This window comes from Lycium ferocissimum, chromosome 11, assembly GCF_029784015.1.
Source record: "Lycium ferocissimum isolate CSIRO_LF1 chromosome 11, AGI_CSIRO_Lferr_CH_V1, whole genome shotgun sequence".
Lineage (NCBI taxonomy): Eukaryota > Viridiplantae > Streptophyta > Magnoliopsida > Solanales > Solanaceae > Lycium > Lycium ferocissimum.
Genome location: NC_081352.1, coordinates 66,541,293 through 66,549,591, shown reverse-complemented (window position 1 = coordinate 66,549,591; position 8,299 = coordinate 66,541,293). Strand labels below are relative to the sequence as shown.

The 8,299-nt window shown below is 35.7% G+C and overlaps 1 pseudogene; it reads right to left on the bottom strand.

Annotated features, from left to right (window-relative positions):
* Positions 1 to 3,624: 3,624 nt before the first annotated feature.
* LOC132037972 (isovalerate--CoA ligase AAE2-like) lies at positions 3,625 to 7,431 on the bottom strand (annotated as a pseudogene).
* Positions 7,432 to 8,299: the final 868 nt, after the last annotated feature.

Below are 8,299 nucleotides of genomic sequence, written 5' to 3'. Positions count from 1 at the left end.
GAATTGTTAAGGAAAACCGGGGCCAAAAGTCTCGGAAACCAAAAAGAGAAAATTTTTATATATATATATATATATATATATATATTCAAAGTACAAAGCGTCTTGGATCTGAAAAGCCAACGCTCAAAAATGAGAGAATGCCCCCTATTTATAGTTTCCCCTCTACAGCCTTCTATACATCATGGGCCCTTTTAGGATAAAAAACTAATATGGATAAGGTTAGGCGTCAGACTGGAACCCGACACCCCACGACCGCGAAGTGTGTGCGATTCCACACGTGGCGGGCGAATAACCGATTATCCCACCAACGGCCACTTAATTTAATGGTCACGAAGAAACCGGGCTAACGGCCACGACCGATTTCGCTTATATTCGAACCGGCAAACGGCCACAACCAACTCGGCCATGTAAGGATCGGACACCCACCAACCACGATAAGGAGTTATCTCCGATACAACGACATTTCATGCAAAGCTTCTTCGATTACACTACCGCTCGCTCTCTTCCTTTTACCGATCCCGAGTTGCATCGACAAACTTTATCCGGTTTTTACCGTATACACCTGGGTCCTACTGAAGTCAATATCTTCTTCTCATTTCTTCCACTACAAATTTTGGTTGATTTCTGCGTCAGTGTCATGTAGAAAATCGATGATGTAATCGGCTATAACCTTCGATGTTGCGTGCCTTTGGTCATTTTCATCAATAGAGCAACTATGGATTTTTTCAAATTTAGTAATCTTGAATAATTCAGAATCATTGACCTGTGAAGCATGCAAACACCAACTGCATTCGTCATCATAACACTTCAGGTAATACCTTGTTTTGCAAGATTTGTGGACCTTTACATCTGAAGTGGTACTCAATTGCATTACTAGAGAAACATTTCTTCAAACTTCGTTTGTCCGAAAATAAAGATCCCACATCTATTTCATCCAATGTAGCATCTTCTCTCAGATCTACATTTTGCAGATTGCCTCTTTTACTGGCCGGCCTTTTCCTTACTTACCATTTGATGTCTGTCCCGTATCCTTAGTTGTTTCTTTGTCGTCAAATTTTCAACCTTCATTGTCGGTTCAATCACTATCGATGCTTTATCTCCTATATGCATTTCCCAAGTCCTTTCCCCTTGTAGTTCACCATTTACTTCTTTCCTTGCATAATTCTGTTTTTGAACCGTTTGCTGACAAAGAATTCTTTTCCGCAATATCAACAATGAAACGGGAAGTCTCGAAATTTGAATCATTTTTCAACAAGTAGATGCAAGTAGTAACCTCATCGGGCTATTTGTTACTAGCATCCCTTTGCTTGTTTCAAGCTTCTTACCAAACCAAATATTTGCTTTTGTTATTGCCGAAAACTATAAAAAACACAGAATTAACATGGTTCGATCACGTGATCCTAGTCCACGGAGAACGGCTGGCACTTTTATTAATATCAAGAGAGAAAGTAAGTTACAATATTGAATACTCTTAGGTTGTATGTTCTATCCTACTTAATAAATCCTAGCTAGCATGTATTTGTACTACTAGGTCTAACTTTTCCCAGAAAGGACCCAAATCCCAATAACACCGAAAACCAACAAAGAAAAAGTTTCCTTTTATTTCTTTCCGCTTTTGAGTAGGAATTGGCTTGAATATATTCTCAACTTCACAATCTCCACTTTGAGATGAATTTGGAGCTTCCATACGAACGTCATTCAATCTAATGTCTCTAAGCCTATGTGAGCTAACTCCGTGTAGTAAACAAGAGACACTAACCGAAACCTTGTACATACTAGTAGCCCTACCTTTGCCCGCCGTTCATCCATCCGACGCATCGCCTGATGCTAAAAAGAATTTTAACTCACAATCGTGAGAAACGAAATATGCATTGATTTCTTACAGAAAGTTGTTATATTTGATTATATCAAGCTCCTTCGAGTGAATGTGTTATGAATGGAAGAATTGTCAAATTACATTTGGGATCCCGAAACATTCCTATATAAGGAAGAGGAGAATAATCTATTAGGGCTTATGCCATGAACTTGTCTTATTTTTATTGTTTAGTTCTATAGAGCTTTTTTCTAGAACCTCCCTTTTCTATTTTGTAATTTTCTCTTTGAAGCTTCATTGTTGATAGTAAATGAAAGAGCTAGACTCAACTGGTCTCTAACTCCATGTTTTCTGATCAATACAATATGGATTCGTTACATTGGTGCTCACATTGTTTTTACTCCATGCCTCTATACCCTACTACCATCACCTATACTGATATAGATTTTAGAATGTGGTAACAAGGAATGTGGTAATAAGTAGCATAATTAGACAATAAGGTTGTTCAACAGGATATAGATCTTAGGATAAACTTAAAAGAGTAGCTTAAAGTGAAGAAATTAATAAACGGATTCTATAGGGCTAATTCTTAATCACATACAAAGTTGAATGGACTACTTGAAGTTATAAGGTTCACGATCTTACAAACTAACCAATATTTGATTAGGCACAGAAGAGGAAAGAAGAGAGACATCAAAATTGAGAAGATGAGGGGGAATAGTTGATACTTACTAAAGAAGCACAAGATCTTTGGCATATACTAGGAGCTTTGATGGCCAAAGGTGTGATCTAGTGGTTAATGAAGTTACAAAAATTATGAGAAACTAAAATGTTATGCGACTTCTTTTTATCTATCTAATAAGTCTTGATGGGCAAAATTATCCGGAACACATGCTTGTGGAGGTAGTAAGTACTGTATGTGGTTTAACTGTGAATTTGAATTTTCTCCTTCAACCTTTAAGTTCTTAGTATTGCATCTATTGTTACTTTTAAAATGATGGTTAAGTATTTAATTTTTGTTAAAGTTTTACCCTTTCTTCACATATATTTATATGTCGTGTCAAAATTACGGAGTTCGAACCCAGCAAACAGAGGTTGCATTCACCTTACTCTAACTCTAGCGCATTGAACAAGAGAGGTGCGTAAGCTGCTCGAACTCCATCATTAGCCCAAAAGATCTTTGCCGACTTGGTGAACAAATATTATTACAAAAATGTGCAGGAAATGGATGATCAGAAGTGAAGTTGTGTCAGGAAAAATTTGAGCAGCTCTCTCCAAGAAACTTACAGGTGTAAAGGAAAATAATTAGCAGAAACTTTGGATTGCATTGAGTTTCAAGGTTCACAGAAAATTGACACAGATAGCTTATTGCCCTTTGAGTTGAACCTTGGAACTTTGCCTGTTATGATACTACGTTGAAATTGTATGGTCACTCATCTAATAGTTTAAACGGTTAAAGAAGGTGCACTTTATTTACTTACATATTCACCAGTTCCATGTTTTACCCTTGAGCTATCCACTCCATACGTTCTTGTACACTCCTATTCACCAGATCCACGTTTTACCTCTAGCTATCCACTCATATGTTCTCGTACACGCCGAATGTTTTCTAATTCCCAATTTAGGTGCACCTTTGTTCCCCAGCTATTTTAAGGTTAATAGTAAGTAAACTTGTGTGACTATATGAAGCGACATGAACAATAAGAATTAGCCAATCCCAACTTACTTGGGCCTTGGGGTTAGGTGTAGTAGTAGTAGAGTCGTCGTTGTTATTATCGTAGCAAGTGTAATTGTCTGAAGACGAGGAATGATTATTGAATTCATCAACAAAACGACTGCAATTTATACATTTCTTCAAGTCCTTGGAAGTGTTCAGACAGGGCAATTCCCATTTTTAGTTGTATGTATTTGCAGGGAAAAGCATACATAAATTTAGAGACACAATTGGGCTGTTATTACTACCAATTATCAACAGATTATACAGAGATTTACAAATACTGCTGCTTCATTTCATTCTAGAAAAGACTGCCCAAGGCGTTCGCTTTCTCCCTCAGGATAAATTTCTGTATCTTTCCCGTCGAAGTTTTAGGAATATCTTCGAATATGACCGTCCGAGGTGCCATGTAATGAGGCAAATTATCCCGACAAAACTTGATAATTTCTTGATCGCCAACACTAAATCCATCCTTCAACTTCACAAACGCGCAAGGCGTCTGCCCCCAGTGATTATCTGGTCTTGCAACTACTGCTGCTTCAAGAACTGCTGGATGACTATACAAAATACGTTCAACCTCGACCGTGCTTATGTTTTCTCCACCGGAAATTACAATGTCTTTCAACCGGTCCTTAACTTCTATATAACCATCAGGATGTTTCACAGCAAGATCACCGCTGTGAAACCATCCCCTCTAAAAGCCTCCTCTGTCGCTTTTGTGTCTTTTAAATATCCGCTCATTACAGTATTCCCTCTAAACATAATTTCTCCAATCGTCTTACCATCAGCCGGCACTTTTTCCATGGTGGTAGAATCTCTTACGTCGACTTCTTTTAAACAAAGATGTTGTACTCCTTGTCTTGCTTTCAGCATAAATTTTTCGTCGGGAGGCAAAGAATCCACTCGGGGCTTCCACAAACAATAAGTACCTGGACCATATGTCTCTGTAAGCCCGTATAAGTGATTTACTCTGAACCCTAGCTCCTCCATTTTGAAATGACTTGGGGAGGTGGCGGTGAACCACCCGTCATTATCTTAACCTTGTGAGGAAGCTGCTTTAGACCACAGGGGAGTGAATTCACGATTTTGTTCAAGACAGTCGGTGCCCCACCCATATGTGTGACTTTGTAGAGAAAATGTTTTCGAATATGTCTTCCGGAGAGACGTTTCTAAGACAAATGCTTGTGCCACCTAATGCTGCAAGACCCCAAACCATGCACCAACCGTTGCAGTGAAAAGTTGGAACCGTCCAAAGATAAACAGGGAACGAACTCATCTCATGAAGCAAAAACGTGGCGATAGTATTGAGATACGCGCCTCTATGACTGTAAACAACTCCTTTGGGTCGCGACGTTGTTCCAGAAGTATAGTTAATACTAATAGGGTCAAATTCTGTTTTCGGCCATCTTATAGTAAAATCGCTGTCCCCACTTTTGAGAAAACTTTCATATTCGAGATCGTGAGTGTCAGAGTCGGATTCACGGATTACAACAAGAATAGGTGGTTTTTGTTTCTTGTCAGCAAGAAGAGCTAGTGCTCCTCGAGCAATTTCGAGAAATTGCTGATCCACGAATATGACCTTTGCTTCCGAATGCATCAGTAGTATTGATAACATAGCTGAATCGTGGCGTGTATTTAAAGTACAGAGAATTGATCCGGCCATTGGTACTGCAAAATGTAGCTCTTGCATTGCCGGTACATTAGGGGCCAATGTTGCAACCTACAGAAAAAACTTCAAATGTATAAAAATGAGGAAGTAAATAATGTAGGTTCTTGACATCAGTAGATTGGAATTTTTTATTATCTTAAGAAAGTTGATTGAAAAGTGAAAAGGCAAAAGATAAAATAGGGGGATCCATAACTTTGATTATTTCAGAAGGCATTTGCTCTATTTCAAGATCCATATTGACATTTTACTAACAATTACAATCACTTGCACTATCATGGTCCATCTGAATTCATTGCTAGCATGCATAAACCAGAACAAATTAGAGCCACACATTGAATCTCTGTGGTAGATTATCGAGCCTAAGTATCAAGAGTTTAACTTCTATGCACCGACAATCAGTATACTTATAAGATAATTACAAGTAAATATATACGCAAAACATTAATTTGCAACCTTATAAAAATGGTAACTAACCTTCTATTACAGGTTAAACAACAATTTTACACTACAAGTGATTATAACTTGAATCTAAGTAGAAATAGTGAACAACCAACCAGTTTGAACAAACACAACAGGCTTCCTCCACATACTGGGGGTAGACTAACTGTAAGTAATTGGTTGTTATTTATCTCACCACCACACAATTTTCAGTTCCTCTTATACTGGAAGAATAGTATATAGCAACAGACCAAAGAGGGAAAAACCAACACAGTAATTAACATAACAACTTAGCCATTAAATTCCTTCTCATAATCTAAGTTACTCGGACTCTCCTAAAATGTCATCGGGTGCGTGTTCGATCCTTCAAAAGTAGTGTATTTTTGGAGGATCCTACACGGGTGCGGCAACACTTTTGAAGAGTCCGAGTAACTTAGCTCATAATCCATAGCCATTGACTCCCTCTGTTCCATATTCCTTATTCATCCGTTCCATGTCATATTTTAACTTTAAATTTTTCATTTTATCGTTAATGACATGCTCTATAGAGAATCCAAAGCTTTATTCTATGGTTCAAGGGAACCAATAGTTTTTGCTCATACCCTATATGTACATCGATTAAAAAATCCACTAATCATGGATCCTCCTCTTGGCATGCTTGCAGAATTTTCACTAAGGGAATTCAAATTATAAAGAAATGAACACACCAAGAAGTATAGGAAAATCAACATTTATTATATATACTCCCTCCGTTCACTTTTACTTGTCCACTTTTGACTTTGCACGCTCCTTAAGAATTAATAAATGAAGTACATATTTTAACATAATACTCATATAAATTAGTGTATAGTCTCAATAGACTTGCAAAATGATTTGAAAATGAGTAATTAATGTTAAAAAGGTAAAACAACAAACAAAAAGTTTGTCTTTCTCTAGATATCCTAAAGTGGACAAGTAAAACTGAAATTTACTTTTTATACAATGGACAAGTAAAAATGAACAGAGAGAGTTCATAAACAAATAATTTTGAGATTGTATATAAAATATACTCCTTCCGTGCCAATTCATGTGATGTAGTACTTTTGAAGCTTGTGGTTTAAAATAAGTCACAGGTATTTGTGTGGCGATAAAATCATTTAATTAGTGGGTAAAAGTGAAAGTTTCAGATGTATCATTATTTTTAGAACACACTAAAAAAGAAAGTATATCACATAAATTCAGACAGAAGGAGAAAAAATATTATTTCTTAAATTTCATGTCAAATCATGCGTTAATAAATTTAATAGAGGAGTTGGCACAAGAAAAACTTACCACATCACCATGAGAAATTCCCAAATGAACCAAAGCAGAAGCAAGCTTTACACACCTATTATGAGTCTCTTCCCAATTATACTTCAATTTTTCACCATAAATAACACTAGTTCTATCTCTAAAAACATTAGCTGCTCTTTCCAAGAAACTTAAGGGTGTTAATGGAACAAAATTTGCATCACATTTAACAAGACTTTCCATAGATCTCCAAGACTCAGAAATATTGCAAAATTGGTGAGGCCTTTGAGTATTTTTTTGGTTTATTTTACTGAAATGAAAGAACCTACCAACCAATCTTGAATTCTTGATGAATTGATTCATGGTGACAGTGGAAAGAAAGATTGAAAAAAAATTGGGAAACTTAGTAGTTTACTTTTTGGTTCATGTGGATAATTTGGATTTATATAGAGAAAAGATAAATACATACAGAGTTTTGAATATACCGGCAATTATTCTGAGATTTTATTGGGTGAGCTTGTACTCGCTTCGTCTTATACTAAATGTAGCGTTTCAATTTTATCGTGTTTGGCTAAGCTTTTTTTTTTTTAAAAGTATTTATTTTAAAAAAATGAGGTGTCTGCTTAAACTTTTAAGAGAAAATAAATGTTTTTGGAGAATAACAGAAGCAGTTTTTTAAAAGCTAAAAATATAATTTTTGTCCAAAAGCACTTTTGAGGAAAAAACTGAAAAGTACTTTTTAAAAGCTTGATCAAACATTAATTGCTGCTCAAAATTATTTTTTAAAATTAATTGGTCAAACACAAACTGTTTTTCGCCAAAAGTACTTTTTTTAAAAGGATTTTGAGGAAAAAAACACTTTTCAAAATAAACTGATTTTAGAAGTTTGGTCAAACAAACTGTAACTCTGTCCCATATTAGTTGTCCTGTTTCACTTTTCAAAAGTTAAGTTGACTAATCTCCGGAGCTAAATTGGACTAAGATCAATTAAATAATTTAGATGTTCAAAAACTACATAAAAAATATTACAAGTTGCAATTCTTATAACAAATATTACAAGTTGCAATTCTTCTCATATTAATATGGTGAAAAATATATCTCAAAAATATTAATCAAAGCTTATATAGTTTGACTTTTAAAAAAAAAGAAAAGTCAACAAGTGGGATGGAGTGAATAATTAGGAAGGCTATTTTACCCTCATTGATGTATTAAGATATAATATCTCTTCATATACTCCATATTACTCTAACAATTATTACTGCTAAGGATAAAATGGGGAAAATAATTAATTTCGTCTTGAATTTCTTAAATGGTAAATAATTTGAGACAATTATTTTTTAAAATCACGATAGATAATTTGAGACTGAGGGCAAGCCGACCTAATCAAGTCGAGCTC